Raw genomic sequence first — 21,573 nt, 5'->3', positions numbered from 1 at the left:
TTCTCTTGCCTTACTGCATCAACTGGATTCTGCAGTAGAATGTTGAACAAAGTAGTGAACCTGACTACCCTTGTTCAGTCTTGTCCCACAAATATGGTGTTTGCTGTAGGGTTTTTTTGTCCCCCATTTATTAGTTAGCAAAGTATTTTTAGTTTACTTTGAGTATTTTAAATTTATAAACCAAGGATGTACTTTACCAAATTATTTTTCTACACATATTGAAGTTGTCTTATAATCGTTCTTCTTTATTGTGTTAATTTTGTGAATAATTTCTGAAAAAAACTAAATATGTAATGATGTGCTTCTGTATATATACATTATCATATACACACGTCTATTGTGTTTCTCTATTTGTTTTACTAATTTTTTATTTAATACATTTGCATGTAAGTCATGTGTGAGATTGGACAAGTAATTTTTCTTATTATAATATCCTTACCAGATTTTGGTATCATTAATAGCCTGGATGCATAAAGTTATGATAATAGACCTGTCCTTATTATGTCTGCTTTCTTTTTTTATTATTATTTCTGCTTTCTTTAAAAAAATTTTTTAAATCAAATTTTGCAGGAATTTATTAATTTTAGCAGTATTTTTCTATAACAAAATTTGGCTTTGTTAGTCTGTTAGGTGCTTGCCTCCTTTGTCCCTTGTATATGGTGTATTGTAGATCAGCACTCTCTTCCTATTATCATCTACAATTCCTTTCTACCCCAAAATTGGAGTTTTTGTTTTCATTTGTGATTTCCACATTATCTCTGCCAATTTGCTGCTAGCCAGAAGCAGTTTCCTCAAACTCTTCCTTTGCAGGCTGTATTTATTTGCATGTTTATGGAGTAGAGCTTCATACAGAGTATAACTGCCCTTACAGAGTAAAATTGTCCCATAGGGTTTCCAAGGCTGTAATCTTTACAGAAACAGATAGCCACATCTTTCTCCCATGGAGAGGCTGGTAGATTTGGAACCACTGACCTTTCCCTTAGCAGCTAAGTGCCACCAGGGTTCCTAAGTATCCTTCCTAGTGGATACTAATCTCCACAAGATCAGGGAACATGTCCTTTACCTGTTTATCTTTGTTTCTACAATACCAAGAGCATCACCTGGCTCACCACAACATTATTGAACCAATAAATATTTGTTAAAAGAATGGTCTTGAAGGAATTTCTAATATAATGTTTGGTTCAGTTTCTTCATCTCTAAAATGGACACTTATATGTATGTTACCATACAGTAAACATTAAACAACAGAATGACTTACACCATATTTCATGTTTAAGAGTTCCATGAATTTTCCCCAGTGAATAAAGCAAGGCCCAAGGCAGCCTAGTACATGAGTCGTTTGAGAAAAGAAAGAAATGGGAATTGTGTGTTTTGGAGAGGAGGGGCAGATATTTTCTTCCTATTGTTTTTTTCTGAAGGGTTTCCTGAATAGACATGCAGATGTTCCTAACTAAAGATTTCTTTACAAGAGAGATAAATATAGATGAGGATTTTAGATGAAGCCCAATGAAGGATGGGGCTTTAATCATATCACAAAGGAAAGCCTTCTCAGCTTAGTACCATGGTGTAATGGGTACACTCTGGACTCTGAATTCAGTGATGCAGGTTCAAATCTCTTGGTGAGTCTATTTCTTTGTCAACTTTATTTCCCTGTTTTTTTTTTTTTTTTTTTGGTCTATATAAATGGTAAGGTGGCTTCAGACAGCTGCAGCCTGTTTCATAAGGAAGGAAAGAAGAGTCAAAAGTAAATACTGGACCAGAACAACAAAATTGCATTGCTTCTTTGTGACTAGAAAACCAAGTCTAATAAAAAGCAATAACCAATTGGTATAAAGTTTATTTTCTTTGCACATTAACAATTTCCTTTTATATAGTTGACTATTTTAAAAATAAGTACTGAAAACTCATGTTATGTTGAAGTATATTTAGTGAAAACTAAAATCTCTTCTATTGTATGCTTAGTGATGAAATTTCTATCCACAGCAGCAAACTTATTGCAATCAGGCTTGGTATAACTTTCCAGAGTTATAACACATACTTATGCTCAACCTTCTTTCCACTCTCTTTTTGTACCATTGGTAGCAAATCGGTTTGCATCTTGGTTATTTCTTTCCCCTAAATGTATGTCCTGTAGTGTATTTCCTGTCAGTACATAGAAGTGCACCATTCATTTCATTAGCTGCAGAATCTTCCACTATATGTATGTCTGTTCCAAAATTTACTTAAAAAGTAAAAAACTAAGGATCATTTCGAGTTTTTCAAGTCGCTGCTGTAACTCATCACTCTACAGAGAATGTTAGCTGTGAGATATATCTCATGGATCCCCATCAGAGGCTGACAGAGACGAAAACTGATCTCTTGAAATGTCTCTTTCCATCAGCTCATAAGAAGAAGGTGTCCTACCAGTTCTGATGATGAAGTGTCACTTGACAATTTGGCGCAACTGCATAATGGCCCTCTAAATGAGGTCAAAGATTAAGAAACATTAACAGCAAATACACTTTCTGGTATAAAATGGGACCTTGTGAAGAGTTAAACTTCACTACAACTACTTTACGCTAAGGAGAGAAAACTTTATCGTGTAGTCGTGGCCGAGTGGTTAAGGCGATGGACTAGAAATCCATTGGGGTTTCCCCGCGCAGGTTCGAATCCTGCCGACTACGGCCCTTTCCCTTTCGGGAAGGTAATTTACTGACATGTTACCGGTTTGAGAGTCTGGTATTGCCTCCCAGAAACAAACTTAATTCTCCCCCAGTTTAACTAAACTTTCTGTCTTTATAATACCAGTAAAAAATAATAAAAAATAACTCCGCGTACTTCGCCAAAAACTGAGGTTAATATTACTGTGTATTTTGTTGTTGTTGTTTTGTTTTTAAGTAGATTTGGCAAAAAACCCGTGTGCTTCGCAAAACAGAGGTTATTATTAGTTCTCTTTTTTTTTTTTTTTTTTTTAAAGTAAGTTCCACCGCAGTCCTAACGGTGTTCTCTTTTCCTCTAAGAAGAGCCCAGGCTCTGGAGATACCTTTGTGTTTCCTGCAACCGAAACCCTGCTTGAAAGCATCCCTTTTCTAAAGAAAAATGTTGTTGGGAGTGTTTGCGTCTTCACGGGATTGGTCTCCTATAAGGATCTTCTCCAGTCATGTCCGTCCCTATTCCCGTTGAAAAGGAAATTTCAAATACAGGTGAAAGCCAAGACTCAGAGCAATGGTCGCCAAGACACGAACCCAAATTGGGTATTAAAAAGCAAACTAGTATACAATTAAAGAAATTAAGTAAGGCAATTTTCTCTGTAATCCACTCGAAAAGGTTCGACGACCTCACACCAAGTTGGCTTGCTCTGGGGTCCAGGATGGTGGTGAAGCGAGAAGGACAAAAACGAGGTGAGATTTCGACACATTCTGGACACGGAACCAGCCCCGGTTCAGACTCAAAATCACACTGTATGATGAACAAAGTATGGGTTAATGTATCGACCAAAGGAAGGCTAACCACAGTTGAATATCTTCATGGGGATTCTTAGGAGAGTTCGGTCAATCACTGCCTTGGCAGTTTTGTGGAACTATGTCCTCACCTGTCATGGGGAGATCTGCGCAGAGTTGTCATACTTTGCATTGCATGCAAGAATACTTTAATAAGATTTCGTAAACACAGTCCCTCTCTGATCGTTGATTAAATACCAGATCCCTTCCTCTGTAAAGTATCTCTTCAGCGCCGCGAAGTATAATAAAAAGCTTTGAGTTGCAAGATCGCCCGCGGGGAAAACACGACTTGGCTCTGTGCGCTGAGACCTAAGCTTCGGTAAGATAAGCATGTTCCTTCTTTGTAAAACTCTTCATTGTTGTTTGAATTTTCTAATTTCTTTTTGCTGCTTTATGAATTTAAAATTGACTTTTTGTTGTTGTCCACGTATCCAATAACTTTGCTAAATGTATACATTAAAAAGTTCATCTGTAATATTTTCGGATTTTCAAGTAGAGGTTTCAATCACCTTTCTAATCAGCCTCCACTCTCCTGGACCTACTAAGCTTCTCAAAGTGTATTGTAAAGGACTCACACCCCATGAGCCCTCTGAGAAAAGAGAGAGAAGCTCAAATAACTGTTGTGACTAGAATCTTAGCTTTGGGTGTGTGTGCACTTTTGGCCTCCTAATTTACAAGATTGAAGTTAATGAATCATTTGGCCTTAAATCAAAGGTGATATTTCCTAAGCAGCCTCATGCTTAATTACAGTTTGGTGATTTTGAAACTTATTGGTTACATTAGATTATGCCATGAAAGGGAATTCAAAATGAAGGGGATTCCTAGCTTGGCACCCATGGTCTTCTACAGTTTTTGTAAACTCCCTGACATGGTTCCCACAGCTGTATGTTTTGTGCTAGGGCATCTTTCTGTGATAGGGTTCATATGTTTTATTCTATATGCCTTGGGATTTTGAGTACCCCTTCTCCCCAAAAAAGTTAAGAATCTCTTTCCTGATAAAACTTTGTGATGTGAAATGGGAGTGAGAGGAATTTTCCAGCTGCTTTTTGTTGTTTTGAGAAATGCATAAAATACCTATGAGAGAATAGGTGGACTCCAAACAGGTGTCTTCTAACTGTTGCAAGCAGTTTTTCTGATATGGGCCAAGCATCTGTTATCCCAGTGACAGGGCTACCCTCATCACCATACCAGGGAGGAAAGTTTTATTGGAAATGGCTGTGCTCACTGCCATGGCCCATGTATACTGCTGATGTTCACAGACTAAAGCAGACACATGTGCCCCTAAAGCAAATGACTTTCAAGGCCTTGCCTGAGCCATGTTGCTAATCCTGTTGCCAAGCTTATTCTTTCTATTTTCTTTCATATTGTTTCTCCTCAGAATAAATCACCTCCTCTGATGATCAGAGCGCACAAGCTATCCCCCTACTGGGTGCACATCCTGTATGTAGGAAATGGTAGCCTCAATCTTTTCTTCCAATCAGTCTCTCTAATGCTCTTCCACCTAGAAATTATAGTTTTCATTTTTATCTGTGCATTTCACTTCATTTGTACCATTATGCTGCCAGCCACAAGCAGTTTTCCCAAACTCTTCTTGTGTAGGCTATATTTTATTTATGTTTTTAGAGTATCCCTCTTGGTAGGCACTAATCTCCACAAGAGCAGGGACTGTGTCTTTTTCTTGTTTTCTTTTGTGCTTGTAGCACCAAGCACAGCACCTGACTCACCACAAAAATGTAATACTATTTGTAGAAAGAATGACCTTGATGGAGCTTCTACTCTAATGTATGTTTCACAAGCAAGAACTTAGATAGGTAGCTACCGTTGAATCAACTCCAACTCATGATGACCTTACGTATAACTGAATGAAAATTTGCCCAGTCCTGTGTCATCCCCACAATCACCAGTTTATCTTGGTTCATCATTTAGACCATTGTGCCAATCTACCTCACTGAGTGTCTCCCTCATCCTCACTGGCCCTCCACTTTAGCCAACATGATATATTCCTTCAGCAATTGATTCCTCCAGATAACATGTCCAAAGAAAGCAAGTCAGACAATATTCTGTTGTGGTCCATAAGGTTTTCATTGGTTAATTTTTGGAAGTAGATTACCAGGTCTTTATTCTTAGTCTGTCTTAGTTTGGAAATTCCACCGAAACCTATCCACCATGGGTGATCTTGCTGATATTTGAAATCCTGATGACATAGCTCCCAGCATCACAGCAACATACAGGGTACCACAGTACAACAAACTGACACCAGGTAGTGGAGCAAGAACCTAGATCTGTTAATTTCTATACATTACCCCTCGATTACTTCAGTTCAAATTCCTTCTCATCTCAATTCCTCCTTCTAGGTCTATATTGTCTCTTAGAACAGCTCTAAACTAGTCAAGAAATGGCTGCTCACAGGACCATTGACTATTACTGGGTCTGAGAAGGTAGCTCATTTACTGAAGCAAGAGAAATTGTATCTGTTATGTTGCGAGCTCTGGTTTCTAAATTTCATTTGGAGATATTCCTTCCATTGTCTAAATTCTAGTTCTTTATTCATACAAGAATAGAATAATACTTGATTTACTAGATCATACTATTTACATATTTGTTGCAGAGAGTCCAGAGACTGTCACAAAGGCTTTTCTTTTAGCAGGTGCTCACTACAAATGTATTGGATGGAATTAAGTTTAAAATTCACTGTATACTGAAACAAATATTAAAAACGCTCTTTGTATGTTTTTCCCCTTGAGATCACTGGTAGAGACGGTTCAACACCTTTGTTTAACATCAATTTTTTTTTTAATTCCACTTTTCAGTAAGTTTTCTTTTGACTATCTCCTTCCAAGTGGGCAGTGTACTGTGAGGGAGAGATGGAAAGGTATTTTCCTCTGTTAATCCAGTGGCTGCTGTCCCTTAAATCACAGAGCACAGAGTTCTCCGTGCAGCACAAGTTTTTACTGAGTAGTTACAGCCATCTCGTTCAACTTGGGAGTGTCTCCTTCCATAGTATTAGAAATTTGTAATGCAACAAAATTGTCTTTGCACTATGGTTATGAAGTCCACTGGGGTCTAATTGGGTAGGTTCAAATCCTGATACCTGTGATTCTTTACTCTTTTGCAAAGACCATTTCCTTCTCCCTGTGGCCCTTCAGGTTGACAATCTGGGATTGCTCCTCTCTCCTGCCTTTCCCTTGCCATTGTTGGGGTAATAATGATCAGTCCTTGATGTTTTTTCTACTGTTTTTGGCATCAAGAAAACTTTGTTACAGAAAAGCCTGGAAGAGGCTTATGGTAATTACTCAGCAAGAGCCTAGAACAGTATTCTCATGCAAGGATTATGTTCCAAACTCTGTTAGAAAACAACTCTCCATAAAGCCTGAAATATGAGAATAGTATTTTAAAGTTGTATATTCTCAAAGGAGTGGAGTGGTGGAGCCCATTCCAAGAAATTAAAACCATCTGCTGGTACGAGTACTTTTTTCTTTATAAAGTCCTCATAACGACCAGGTCTGGCTAACACACCGTGCCAAATGAGGTCATCCACTGAGTTACACCCTCACATCACCTCTCCTGTCCCAGTGATGACCTTCATTGTTCTGCCTTCATTGACAGATTCTCAAAAATCTCAGCTTGTCTGTTTTGGTCCCTGTGATATCTCCAGGTCCAAAATCAGAGTCTAGATTATAGTTAGCACTCAGTAAAAGAGGTCTTGAAAATAAGATGTTTGCCCAGACTTCATTCCAGGAGAACAAGTTTCTGCAAAGGTTTTTTGTTTGTTTGTTTGTTTTTAATCTCTGGAAATGCTCTTGCATATGTAGGTATTCTTTTGATCATGTTCCGTATTTAGATGTTTATGAAATCATGGAACCTAAAACATAGATGTTCAGATTAAACATTTGATGTAGTATCAACAGAGATATTACAAAGTTTTCCTAGTCATTTTGTAAAAGTATAGAATCGCTGGGATGAGCTAACTGAGGCCATGATGGCAAGGAATATTAGCATCATTCCAAAGTGTTGCCTTGTAAGCCATTGCTTTATTTGTCTGTTGGTTTGTTTTTCTGCTGTCTCTGCAAGCTTGGAGATCCAGGGCAGGAAAGGAAGGAAGGAAGAGAAGGAAGGAGGAAGGGAGAAAGGAAGAAAAGAAAAAGAAGGAACACTTTACATGAATGTTCTTTGCACACAATCTAGGATGGTCAATGTGTTTACTTTTCCTCCAAGAGTATTAAATGAGAATCAAATAAACCCAAAAGCAGTGATGGATACCACCAGAGACAGATCTGCAAGTTGTACTTTTTCTTCTTTTTCACTTACTGGGTCCCCAGCAATTCTCCAATGGGCAAAATCCTCCCTGGTGGTGGGTGGGCCATATCTATTGAGCCTGAAATCAAAAGGAAGAAAACAGGAATTTGAACCCTAGACCTAGATTAAAATTTGCTGATCTATTGACTAAGCTGTCCATGATTTGAGGGAATATAGGGTCTTTCCTAAATTTTAGTAAATCTTAATTCACCTTAGGTCTTGGCAATGGGGAAATCCTGGGCAGTTGAGCATTTCTCAATGAACATATCATTTAACCTCAGCACTATTGATGATTAGTGAGTGCAAGTGCAGAGGCAAAGTAGATTAAAGTCTGGTTCCATAAGTAGGGTGAAATTGACTCTGGAGAGTTTATTCCTTGAAGCAATGACTGCGTGCAGGGGATCATGTTATCTCTGCGGAGTCAAGAGAAAAGCACAAGGCTCAAGGTCATATAAAAATTTGCGGAGGGAGACGGATGTTGATGTGAAGAAGGAATAGAACTCACTGACGATGGAGACATAAGGATAAGGATCTCACTTGATACCTGTTAGGCAAAGGTGGTGACATGGTTCAGTGGTAGAGCATTTAATTGCAGATCAGGAGGTCCTTGGTTCAAGCCTGGAGTTCTCATTTGGTCCCTTACCTGAAGAGACTCCAGGGCAACTTCAGTCGGCGAGGAGCATCTCGCTTACACCTCACATTGTCCAAATCGTGTTTTTCTTCTTTCCTCTTTCTGTACTCCCACACAATTGTTCTCCTTTCTGTATCCCTCCTTTTGTCCTCCCTTTCTCCCCCTTTTCTCCACCCTCTCTCTCCAATATCCTTTCTCCTATTCTTTTCCCACTTCTTTCCACTCCTCCCTCCACCTCACTCACCGGCCATTACCCAGCATTTACCAATTGAACACTTTTTCCTCTGTTTCCCTTCCTCTACTGGTTTTGATAAGGACAAGGTGGAATCACATACTAATCCACTGCTTGACTTTGCCCAACACACGAAGATTTCCACATTATTCCAGGTCTTTCTCTAATGTTTTCCCTCTACACTTTACCTTGACCTCTTCTTATTTAAAAACAGGAACAGTCTGACAGTTGAAGCAATAACGTGCATGGCCATAGTCATGGTAAGGCTTCTCTGATTCATCAGAGATTTTTTTTAGCATGGGGTCACCAAGAATCCGAATCCACTCAACTGGCAACTAACAACAGCTGTGAGAGTCAAGCAAGCAGTGAGGGAGTAAACAGTTGAGGTAGAAGAGAAACGAAACTAGGTAGTATTTTGTGAGCTTTGAGAATATAATAGAAGAAGCAGTGAAAGTGAGGTAATTCTATCCATGAGCAAGAATGGTTGTGAGACTGTTACGGGTGTGGTCCTTTCTTTCGGCTACCATTCCAGCTTTGTGGATTTTCCCGTTGGGAAGGGTAGCACATTTGAGATCAAAAGGCAAGAATCTAGCTGAGGATGGCTTCTATCCATCAACCTCTGGGTTATGGGCCCAGCACACTTCCGGTGAGCCACTCTGCTACCAGCTATGAGATAGGTACTTTTCTTGATTCTTATCCACTCTAAAAGTGTTTGAGACACAAGGTTCCTAGGTGACGAAGACTGCACTGGACTGCTATAGGTTGGCAGTTAAACCCGCTCATCCGTAGCGCAGTAAAAAAAAGGTGTGGTGATCTGTTTTTGTAAGACTACAGTCAAGAAAACCCATGGCGCAGTTCTACCCTGCAACACACGGGGTCGCCATGAGTTGGAACGACTCCAGGGCAACAAACAACAACATCCTCCTCCTCTACCCATCTCCTCTATGCACATTACTCACTTTCTTTCCTACCATCCGTGTCATTCTCAAATTATCGTCACAAAACCTCTGGCTTGCCATCTTCACAGTCTTCAGTTCTTTCTTCAACAACTTGCCAATCATCCCCTCTGAGTCTAAAATGACCTCTAGGGCTGGATTAAGAACTCAAATTTCTTTTGTGTCTCCCACAGTGCTTTATGATTGTTTCATGGATGTATTTCTGTTTACAAATGATAACTCTAGAAGAAAAATCCCACAAAGCCTTTTAAAACTTAAAAAAATTTTTTTTTTTTTTTTGCTCAAAACTCCATCATATGTAGAATAAAACTTATTCATCCTCTCATAAAGAGACACCTCTGACATAAAACTAGCAGTTGTGGCAACATGGTAGGAAGTTCATGAATACTGTTAGAGAAACCATGGACACCAGGCTGAGAATCCTTTGCATTTAAGTATCTCCTTTATGTCACATACCTAATTTAACTAATGAGGTTCACCATCATTAAACTGTAATTAAGCACAAAGTTGCTAAGGCAATATCTTTGAAATGCGGCTGAATGAGTCATTAACCTCCGTCGTGTAAATGAGTGGGCCAAAGGTGTACCCATGCCCTAAGCTGACATCTTAGTCATGCCAGTTCAATGAGCTTCTCTCTCCTTTCTCAGAGGGCTCTTGGGGTGTGGATTCCTGACAGTATACTTCTGGGATACTAGAATGAGACACAGGTAGGTCCAGCAGAATGAAATGGAATCCAGTTCTTTTTTTAACCAGGGGATGATTGGAACCTCTATTTCAGCTCCTTTTCAACCCTTTAGTCTGAGATCTCCACTGAGAAACCTTTGATTTGTGATATTCTTCCTTTCTTGTTGAAGGATGAGGCAAGCAAAGAGAGGCTGATGCAAGGCAACATGATTTCTATTGAGTCTCAATGAGTATTCTGAATCCTGTGTTTTCACTGGGTGTCTATTGCAATTGCTACTTGGAGGTGGCCCTTTCCATTTTAGAATCATAGACATTTCATCAATAGCATTTTATTTAGGACGTTCTGTTGCTTTGGAAGACTAACAGATACAGCAAAAGAAAAATCAAGGATTCTTAAAGCATATAAGGAAAAAATGATGATTTAATTGGTTACCTATATTACTGAGACCTCTACTAGTGCCAAGAACATGAAAGAAATTAAAAGACACTCTAAAGGAACTTATTATTTTGTGGAGGACATTATGACATGAGGTCAGTAAGATTCATAAACGGGGCTAGTTTCTGCCTAAAATAAAACTATCATTTAAAGTTAGTTAATAACGGACCACCTGGGATATAAGTATTTGATATGACTTAAACAGTTCATCTGTCCATAAATACACCCACTAGCATGGCAGAATGAATCATAAATACAGAAACAATTTGACACATATAAAAGGGTATGTAGGGGCACTTATTTTATTGTTTATGTTTTCTTCAACAATTCTATCTCCAAAGTCACTATAAGGGGCATAGAAGCAAAGGGAGGAGGAATGAACTTGAAGACTTTTCAGGGTAGGAGACATGGGAGAGCAGTCTTTAAGGGTGTAAAGGATTTCACAAAGAAGCTGGGAGTGAAGGACTCCAATGCTGAAAATAATTTTCAATTTCTGCTATTGAGAAACCCTACCTTGGCTTTAACTAGAACCCAGCCAATAATGGATGAACACTGGGCACTGCTGAAACAAATAAAAGAGATTGATGAGTGGAGGGGGTGTATAGACTTCTTGGCCTCTGTCTTCCAGAAATAGTCCCTGCCCACAGTACTAAAACAGGAGCTGTCCACAATGGTGTCTAAGGAGCTGCCAACCATATTGGGACAGGAGCAGCACACATTGGGCTTTGGCAGACACATTGAGGAGTTTAAGAAAGAACACACAGAAGCAGTGAGTTTAGTATCTGGGTGGTAGCAGATGCAATAGTCCTTAAAGCATCAAGTAGAGTTGGCTCTAACACACTGAGTAGCCAAGGAAACTTGTAGACCATCTCTTGTTTCAATTTTCTGTCAACTCAATTTTATACTCTTCACACACGCTGGAGATGTGCTGTCCAATACTGTTGCCACTTGCCACCTAGGCTATTGACAGTGAAATGTGACTGATTCCTATTGGGATATGCTCTAAGTATAAAATACACACCAGAGTTTGAAGATTTTGTGCAAAAAATAGTGTAAAGTATCTCATCTCCATTTTTCAAATTGCTGACATGTTGAAATGATAATATTTTGGATATGTTGGGTGAAATAAAATATATTATTAGAAGTAATTATGCCTGTTTATTCTTCTTTTTTATGTGGCTACTAGAAAATTTTTCATTACATATGTGGCTTGCATATATTTCTTTTGAAATGTACTGATGCTCTAGATCTTCTGTCTGAATATCAAAATGACAGTGGGAAGTGACGTGTGGCTCTAGCAGGTATCCACTTTCTCATTTACTTCTCATTTTCAGTCACTGAAACTCTGGTTTTTGTGATACTGCCCACCAGTATCTTGTTTTCAGTTTTATTTTCCTTGTGTACAAGCCAGCTCAGCAGTTAAAAAGTAAGGAGACAAGAATTCCTTCTTGAATCTTGATGGCAGTACTCAGCAGCCAGAGCACACACTGTTACTCCACAAAGCAAAATCTTATGTAATGATCAGCCCTGACCCAGGACCTCTGCTCCCATCCCCAGGACCTGAGCCTAATTTTCCTGGATTCTGCCGGGAGGAAGCTTCCACAACAGGAGGAGCTCCCACCTATGCTATCAACACTCTAAGGACCTTTTGAACAAAAAAAAATTTTTTCCAAATTCTGTACTAAGATGCAGGACACATTTACAACTCTAATATTAGGAATTATTTCTCAGAAGCATGTCATTGAGTTTCTAGAATGAGATTGTTTCTCGAGTCAAAGCAACCAGCAGTGGACGTGGACGAGAGAGAGAGAGGACTGATAGAGTTTTGCAAAGAAGGAACAGGCTCATCCTCCTGAAGCCCAGGTCCCAGTACAGAGTCAAACATTTCTTTGCTAGATACCTAACCCATGCTTTTGTTAATCATAGAGTGCCATTCTGTATCTGAACAGGGGCTGATTCTGTACCCAGGGTGAATCAAAATTTCACCTCATTTTTAGCCCCTCTCACTTCACCACGGTCCTGGACTCTATCTAGGACAAGCCGACTTAGCCTGACGTCGTTGACCCTTTAAAAGAAAATTATTTTACTGAATTTCTTTAACGGTGTAGTGGTTTGCCTATTAATCCTCAATTTGCATTAGTGTCTTGGCGACCATAGCTGTGAGTCTTGGCTTTCCTTCACATTTGATGCTGGATTTCTTAAAATTTTCTTTTCTGCGTGAACGAAGACGTGCATGACTGGAGAAGATTCTTGACAAGGAACTTTTTCGTAGAGATGCAAACACTCCTACCAACTTTTTTTTTTTAGGAAAAGGCTGCCATCAAACTGGTTTTGGTTTCAGGAAACACGAAGAATCGTCAAAACCTCACCTCTTCTAGAAGGAAAAGAAAACATCATTAGGACTGAGATTGAACTTACCAAAAAAAAAAAAAATGTGGTAATAATCTGCTGCTTGGGATGAATCAGAAGTTCTTGGTCAAACTTACTTTTTAAAAGACCAGTAATAACAACCTCTCTCTGTTTTGGCAAGTTCTTTTTCTTTTTTTTTTCCTGGAACTAAAAACAGGAAGCTTAGTCAAGTTAGGCAGAAGGAAGTTTCTAGGAGGCAATACCAGACTCTCTTAACTGGTAACATGTCAGTAAATTACCTTCCCCAAAACGGAAAGGCCGTAGTCGGCAGGATTCGAACCTGCGCGGGGAAACCCCAATGGATTTCTAGTCCATCGCCTTAACCACTCGGCCACGACTACGCTAAGGCTATGTTTGTCTTTAGCGTAAAGTGGCTGTGGTGAAGTTTAGCTCTTCATGAGGTTGCATTTTATGCTGCAAGTGTGTCATTTGCTGTCAATATTTCTTACTCTTTAACATCATGTTGCTTCACCAAATTGGCAGATAATAGTTTATATTCAGAACTGAGAGGATTCCTTACTCTGATGTGTTGAAAAAGATGAAACTAAACAGGAGATATTCCAAACGACCAGCTTTCTGCTCTGTCAGTCTCTGATGAGGATCCATGAGATACACCCACAACTGGGACAAGCTCTAACAGTCATTGCATAATTATATGGTATAGCAAAGACTTGAAAAACCTTAAATGACCATCAGCGTTTTACTTTTAGAACATCCACATAGTGGAAGCTTCTTCACCTGTTAAAACAAATGAGGTGTACTTCATTGCGTTTTTTACATTTATTGCAGTCGTGGTTCAATGGTCAAGGTGGTGGAGAAGTTCACGGTCATTACATTTGTTTCCTGTTTGGGAGTATATTCTGTTGACACTGACAAAAGTTCCAACCTCTTTTTTATCCCAGTAAACGACTCCTTCTGCTTCACAAAACAGCGAGAGATTATTACCGGGGTTGTTTGTTTTGAAAGTAAATTGACACTTATTTTTAAAACGAAGTGGGATTTAAAAAATTCGACAAAGGAAAACCAGATCTGGGGGACGGGGGAAAGAGTGGTGGCAAAATTCGGCAAAGCAATTTCCCGTTAGTAAAAATGCCAAATGCCTCTATCCCGCATCCTACCTGCCCTCTCCCTACCTTCAATACTTTCAGTGACCTTGAATGCTTCTGTGAGCTTCACAAAAGATTCCGGGAAACAAGTGGCAGATTCATTGAGTTAGTTTGGTTACCAACCAAAAGAAAGAAAGATGGGAAGAAAATTCCTGGTGAGAGAGAGAAGAGATGAAAGAAATCCGGCAGGGAGAAGCGTCCGGTAGCGCTAAATACAGAAGCGTCTCGTGGTGGCTGTAAATTCGAGAGTCTGCCCACGCTTTGCTAGTGCCTCTCCCTTATCATTGCTTGATAAAATCAGCATCAAACTTTAAGATATTTCACAAAATTCACGTCCTTCACCCTCCCCCTTCCATATCTCGCTTCCCTCCTCCTTATTTTCCGGGTAAAATTTCTTACTCCATTATACCCCTACCGCACACACATCGGAAAACCCTGGTAGAGTAGTGGTTAGGAGCTATGGCTGCTATTCAAAGGTCAGCAATTCGAATCCAGTAGGCGGTTTTCGGAAACTCTGTAGGGCAGTTGTACTCTGTCGTGCGGGGTCTCTATGAGCCGGACTTGACAGTAGTGGGATATTTCTCAACCTTAGATTTGCTTTATGGTTGAATCACAGAGGAAGCTCCTATTTTTCTCTTCAGTGAAGATTAAGATTCCTGCGTCCAGACTTCCGGGTTTCTCTGGTAGGTCCAAACACCAACTCTACTACTTAGTACCTGTGATTTTGAGTGAGTTATTGAAGATCTCTGTACCGGTTACCTGTCTTTAAAATGAGGATTTAATGGTTTAATATGTGCACAGTACTTAGAAAAATCCCTGCCGCAGGACAACCTCTATATTAAATACTGCATTTTATTATTACTTTCTCTAGAATTAATGAAAATAATGATCTTTGTTTTTATTGAAATAAAACACATATGGAAATATGTACAAATCCTAAGTGTATGACTCTATGACTTTTCTCAGTGTTCATGCACCAGTGTGACCCAGATAGAAATACATCACAACAGGTACCCTAGATACTCCCTCCCAGGCACTGTCCACCAAGATAACTACGATCTTTGTATTGAAAAACATAGGTAAGTTTTGTCTTTTTAAAAAATGGTATATAAGCAGAATTATACAGATTGTACTATTTTGTGTCTGTTTTCTTTCATTCAGTACTTTATACTGTAAGAGTTACCCATAATTCACGTATTAAGAGTTTGCGGATTCATATTGCCATATGGTATTCCCTTACAAAAACGCAATACAATTCTTTTATTACTTTACTCTTGGGAGCAGAAACTTGTATGTGAATGGGCACCCTCGTAGTGTTTTTAACCTGGTCCCACATTATCTTCAGAACCAGAACATGAAAATTAAAGTATAGAAATAATGGTTTGGGAAAAGGAAACCAACCTCTCCATCAAGCAATTCTGGCAATCAAGGGATACAGGGACCAGAGACCTCACCACATTAGCACAAGTCTTTCAAACAAACTTCAGATCAACTCAGCAAACACTGACTGCCTTTTCCAGGATTTCAAGAGTTTTAGGTCGGGCACTGGGCTCTACCTGCAACCAAATTTTCTTTGCATCCAGATGAAGCCAAGCCTCAATCTTAGTACTAGGCCAGGATGGATTCCGCAAACGTACTGGAACTTCCTATAGCCCAGGGCTACTCTATGCATGATACAGTGAGTAATGGGTTTCAGGTAGGGAGTTGCTTCCACTTGTTTGTGTCCCAAGTGTAAAAAGTGAAAAATTATAACAACAGCAACAACAAAAACCTCCTCGGTATTTCCTCCTGATGATGGTCCTCACAAAGTATGTGTATTCTTAAGTATTTGTATTTTAAGGTGTCACTCACTTCCCATTAAACTCCAGGATGACTCTACATCAATTGTCAATGGTTTACAAAAACAGGAAATGGCATGGCATGGAGATTAAGTAAAATAACTAACATTTCATTAGTTCATCAAGTTTTACAAAATTTCTTCACAAAGGTAGCCTGATTTCATACTGCCATCAGCTCTGTGAAGTGCTCCCATCTTCATTTTTAAAATGAAGAAAATCAGTGACTAAGGGAAATACTCAAATACCCACAGTTACTGACTACTGGAATTGGAGCAGCCTCCTAGTTTATCTTAATCCACATGCGATGCTCTTTCCTCATGGAAATGGGAAAAAAAAGCCACTGGTCCTTTCACCAACATTTCCATGTGTCCAATGGAAATGACGTGGGGAGGATGGTTGATTGTAAATTCTAACTTTCTCTCCAGCAGTCCTAGAGATTGTCAAACTGGTGAGCATTGTATGCCCCCAAATACGTCAGGAAAGAACAATTGCCAACTCCCTATGCACCAGGATGTTGTTTAAGAGAAAGGAAAATCAATAAAGATGAAATAAAATCCACACAAGGGCACAATGGTTTAGCTAGCCTTCACCTAGATACTGGCTAGCTTGCCACAAATGCAAAGGTATGAAATTCTCCATTCTAAGACTAAAAAAATGATAATGATGATAAGTGGCTTGTGACTTAAATGACCAATGATGGGACTTCAAAGCAATAGATGCCTGGTGGTTGTTGTTGGTTGTTGTCATGGCAATCCCATGTACAACAGAATGAAACATTGCCCAGTCCTGAGCCATCTTCACAATCGTTGGTATGCTTGAGTCCATTGTTGCACCACTATGTATTTTCAGTGTCTTTCAAACTAGGGGGTTCTTCTTCCAGCACTATATTGGACAATATTCTGTTGTGACCCATAGAGTTTTTGTTGGCTAATTTTCAGAAGTGGGTAACTATAGGAAGAACATCATATACTTTCATTTCCAACAAATGTTTATATTTATATTAGAGTACAATGAGGAGCAATAAAGTTGTGATTATATCTTATTCATTTCTAAAATATTTTTAATAACTTTTTAAAACTATTTTCTATTTTGGCCTTGAGCCTTTAAGAAAAAAAATTCTATTTAAGAATTCTTCCCATCTTGTCAAGATAATTTAAAAGCAGAATGTCAATTTTGCCATATTAAACTTTCATGAGGTTAAAAAAACTCCAAAATTACATATGATATCTCCATTTATTCAAATACGATAAAATCTATGAAAAAAATAATTAGAAACAAATGAGGTCCATCTGAGTTGAAAGTAGAAATTTATTTATTGTCTCAATTGTACAGTAGAATGACCAAAGAATAATCTGGTAAATTACAATGATGTATAAAAATATCAATCTTTTAAATTTTCACCACTAAAATTTTAATGATATAATTGTAATAATAATTAAATTTTCAGTAAAATTGCATAATTATTTTTATATCCTGGCAAAGTATGCCTTCATTGCAAAAGGGTGCTGTATGGCTTTGGCCATGACTTTAGACAAATTCTGGTTTTAATAGTTATCATTCATCATTTATATGAATTACAAATTTAGTGAACTTTAGTTTTAATCTTACAGCATAATAAATGACTCTACTATAATTTGACCTTGATCACAACATCCTATTTTATATGTTACTGTTCACTATTATTTTAATTCTATCTTGTTATTTCTACATTTCAAAGTTAGTAATTACTAATAATATTGTCTTATGCATTCACTGTTTAGATATTCTTATATGTTTCTGTATTTCCCTGTTCTTTATAGCTTGTTGCATACTATTCATCAGTTCCAATTTTTGGTTTACTCATTTGTTCATCACCTTTGTTACAGGTACTGTTCAAACTATGTATCTGAGCTTTTAATATCAATGAATATATTTTTCATTTGTGGTTCTATTAGTTCTTTATTAAGTGATCTTTCTCATAATTAAGTTCTTAAGGATCTCTTTCTTTTATTTGCTGTGTTTGATTACTTTCCCTTAGAATATATTCTGTGGCTTAATCATAGTGGAAGAGAAAAATAGTGGAAGAAGAAAAGTTTGGTAAGTTATGAAAAAGGAATTGTAGACGATAACCAAATTGATTAACATATTGGTCTAATATGACTAAGACTTTGTAAGTTAGGCAGAATTCCCTAGCAATGAATTATGTGTCTTCAGGGGAAAAGTTGTAACTAAATTTCTGAGGCTTTTTGTGCAGCTAAAATGCTGACATGTGCCCTAGGCTTTGCCAATCAGATGTATTAAGGCAAGATTTCTTTTTTCAGAAGAAAGAAACATGTGGAAAAAGCCTTATGCAGAATTGCTCCCTGTTAAGCGTGATAGAGTTTGTCGGGGAAATATTTAAGTTTTAGAAGCAGAGGTAGCATAAGGCCTAGTAATGGCATTCCATGATAGAGATATAATTCTGTTGGCTGTTAACTCTAGGAAATGCGTGAAGAATTAGAAGGATTGAGTAGTATAATATAAGAGGGTGAGTGGTCGTTACTGTGCCAAAGCAGTTGGAGGAAGACTATGACAAGCTCAAAGTTATAAATTCTCAGCTGAATGTGTGGTTACAGAACCAAGGATTTCCTCTGCCTTAAAACAGTTTCTAATTTCTTGTAGCCCCAGAGTTTATAAAATTGAATTTCATATTAGGTACAACTCTGTGAGTTTCCCATTAACAGAAGGGTGGATGAGTGAACTGTGATATATTCACACAACAATCCATATGCCCTTCAACAGGTGAATGGTTAAATAAAATGTGATACATTCATACTACGGAATTCTAAAAAATGAAGTAACCCGGAGGAAGGCAGGAGTGAAAACAAGCAGAGTATTATACAACAGCCAGCACTGATAATGAATGACAGCTACATGCAACAAAAGTAACAATTAATTTTAGCAGTATAATATTAATAGAAGAGAGTAAGATTCGTAAGAGTATCTATAGTCTGATACTCTGTATCTGAAATTTTAAAAATACAATTTTTAGAAATATATGTAGGTGAGTTAAAACTAACGAAACACTTTGGACTTGCTTCTTGAGGACCCCAGTTAACGTCTTTGTCTTGCCTTAAATTGTGGCAAATCCAGACATTTGACAAAAAAAATTGACTAACTTGCAATAGAAGACATCTAGTTTTATGAAAACGAAATTATTACATAGACATCCTAAGATAGTTTTAAAACTATGATTTCTGTGGGACATATTCAGCATAAACAGCAATTCTGTATGGTGGATTAATGTCGTATAGATGACTAAAGAAACACCATGGAAGCACTCAGAAGATGTACCTGGATCTTTACTTGTTCTATTGCCAGTGCTTCAGTTATTCATGGGAGAGTCCAGTAGTCTTCAAATATCTGAGGAAGTTTAAGCGATTCTTTTTTTAAAATACAGGTAGAACATTTTCACAGTTCTTCATTTCTCAGTGGAAAATGAAACACAATTCTGGTCATTGTACCTAATGGGCACAATAAACCTCATTGTCTCTAGGCAAAAAGATCTATCATTTGACTCTGTCTTCTCCCTCAATTCTATTAGTTCTCATTCCTACACAAAAAGAGATCACTATATTTTACAAAGTAATAAATCAAACGAAAAGTTTAACTAAATGCAAAATCCTTCTGGGTGTGTGGTTAACGGGGAGGGGGAGAGGCAGTTCACTGCTCTGAATATACAGTAGGGAGTCAGTAGCACCCACACGGAGTCTGTTTCACCACCACATCTTCTAGATCACACTCTGGGTTCATGTGAACACAGAATTCCTTGCGAGCCATGCCTGAAAAGGGAAATACGAGGGGGAAAAAAAGCTAAACCACAGGTTCCACCGAGATTTGAACTCGGATCGCTGGATTCAGAGTCCAGAGTGCTAACCATTACACCATGGAACCCCATGGCTGACACAACTCTTAGCACTCCCTCCTGATAGAATAAATCACAGTTTCTAAACGTATGTAATGTTTATAAAAGTTTAAATTTGTGTCTTAGTTTCACTATCTGCTACCACTGCAAACATTCCTTTTCTCTTGCGCATAGTGCTCTTACTCAGTGGAAATGCAAAAGCAAATCTGTTTCTAGAGATAAATATGATAGGTCTGTGCCTCCCGCAGCCTCCTAGCGCCTTTCTGCCTTCCTCTGCGGCTCGCCGGGCCCCTAGCCTGCGCTCGGCCGCGCTCAGCCAGGCTGCCCAGGCGAGGGGCCAGCGGCTCCTACAGAGCCTCAGCCAAGCTGCGCTGACGAGACGCGTTGCTGTGGGAGCGGCGGGGCAAGCTGGGTGCCGAGCGCGTGTTCCTTGTCCTTTCCCCCCGAACTCTAGGGACAGTTTTGGCAGTTTAATTTATGATCATATAAATTGTGGATGACTTTATTTGAAGCGGCGTGCCAGCCAGTGCTGGCTCTTTCTGGCCTTGTCCGGGGGGAAGAAAAGGCGCGCCGCCGAGAGATGCCTTCTCCTGCTTCCCGGGAAGGCTCCACCTTGTGGAGAATTACGGGTAAAACACTGTAAAAAGCCCAAATGTTTTCAGAGCAGGGCTTTGTAACTTGGTTCTCAATGAGCAAGCTTTGACTTGGTATCTTTTCCGCGCAGCAACTATAAGGCTCTCCCAAACTCCGCAGCAGTAAAGATTTCCTCGTATCAAGAACGGGACATGACTTGCTGTTCGTTGCTGCCCCAACCTTGGTAAGGAAACAGCAGGAAGCCGGCGCGATCCCAGATGGTCAAGCGGAATGGCTAGTGAGAGAAGAAAATGGTCTTTTCTAAGTAATCGCAGATGTTAGGATTTGAACCTTCCCCACAAGATCCCATGAGAAGTATTGGCATTCTGCTAAGACGCTTTTTGTTGCATAAAGACGTCTGATCCCCTGAAATGAAATCCTTCCAGCTTGATTGAGTGGGCACCGTCACTACCCGATTAAATCCGACCGGTTTACAAGGCAGTGTGTTTTGTGATATGAGTAACAGTGGCCGCTAGGCTGGCAGAGGGAACATCTCCATGTATCTCACTCACTCCAGCTCTTCTCAAACTCCTACATCCCCCTGGTTCACTGGCTCAGGAGGAGGAAGACAACAAAATGAAACCCTCCTGCCCTGTGGGATAAATAAAGGTGATTTCCAGAAGCCTCGGGAATAAGAAACACGAAGCTAGTGAGCACTTTCAACATAACCGTAGCTTACTGCAGGCCTTTGAAAAGCTTAGAGTCCAGGCAACAAGCTTATAATGAGCATTTCTGAGGGCTAGAGTTTGTACCAGGTTCTAGGCTCGCTGAAAAAAAGATGTAAAAATATATGCCTGAAGTGGCCACAACTGGAACAATCTGAGCAACAAGAAACAAAATAGTATTGAATTATAATCTAAAGAATAAAATAAATATCCATGAGTCCATGCTGATATGAATTATTGAATAAATAAATAATTGGAGGAGAGGAGATAGTAGGGAAATAAATAAAATGCCTATGAGTGAACATGAAGACTCCAAACCAATTTC

The 21,573-nt window shown here is 38.9% G+C and overlaps 3 non-coding genes across 3 annotated transcripts; 1 reads left to right on the top strand and 2 right to left on the bottom strand.

Moving 5' to 3' along the window:
• Nucleotides 1-2,581: 2,581 nt before the first annotated feature.
• On the top strand, nt 2,582-2,663 carry TRNAS-AGA (transfer RNA serine (anticodon AGA)). The gene has a single exon. It is a non-coding gene; the product is annotated as a tRNA-Ser (tRNA).
• A 10,719-nt stretch (nt 2,664-13,382) lies between these two features.
• Nucleotides 13,383-13,464, bottom strand: TRNAS-AGA (transfer RNA serine (anticodon AGA)). Its single transcript has one exon. It is a non-coding gene; the product is annotated as a tRNA-Ser (tRNA).
• Nucleotides 13,465-19,907: 6,443 nt separating this feature from the next.
• On the bottom strand, nt 19,908-19,979 carry TRNAQ-CUG (transfer RNA glutamine (anticodon CUG)). The gene has a single exon. It is a non-coding gene; the product is annotated as a tRNA-Gln (tRNA).
• Between the last annotated feature and the right edge of the window lie 1,594 nt (nt 19,980-21,573).

This window comes from Trichechus manatus, unplaced genomic scaffold (assembly GCF_000243295.1).
Source record: "Trichechus manatus latirostris isolate Lorelei unplaced genomic scaffold, TriManLat1.0 scaffold00180, whole genome shotgun sequence".
Lineage (NCBI taxonomy): Eukaryota > Metazoa > Chordata > Mammalia > Sirenia > Trichechidae > Trichechus > Trichechus manatus.
Note: the sequence above shows the minus strand (reverse complement) of the source record. Positions and strands in the feature narration are given on the sequence as shown.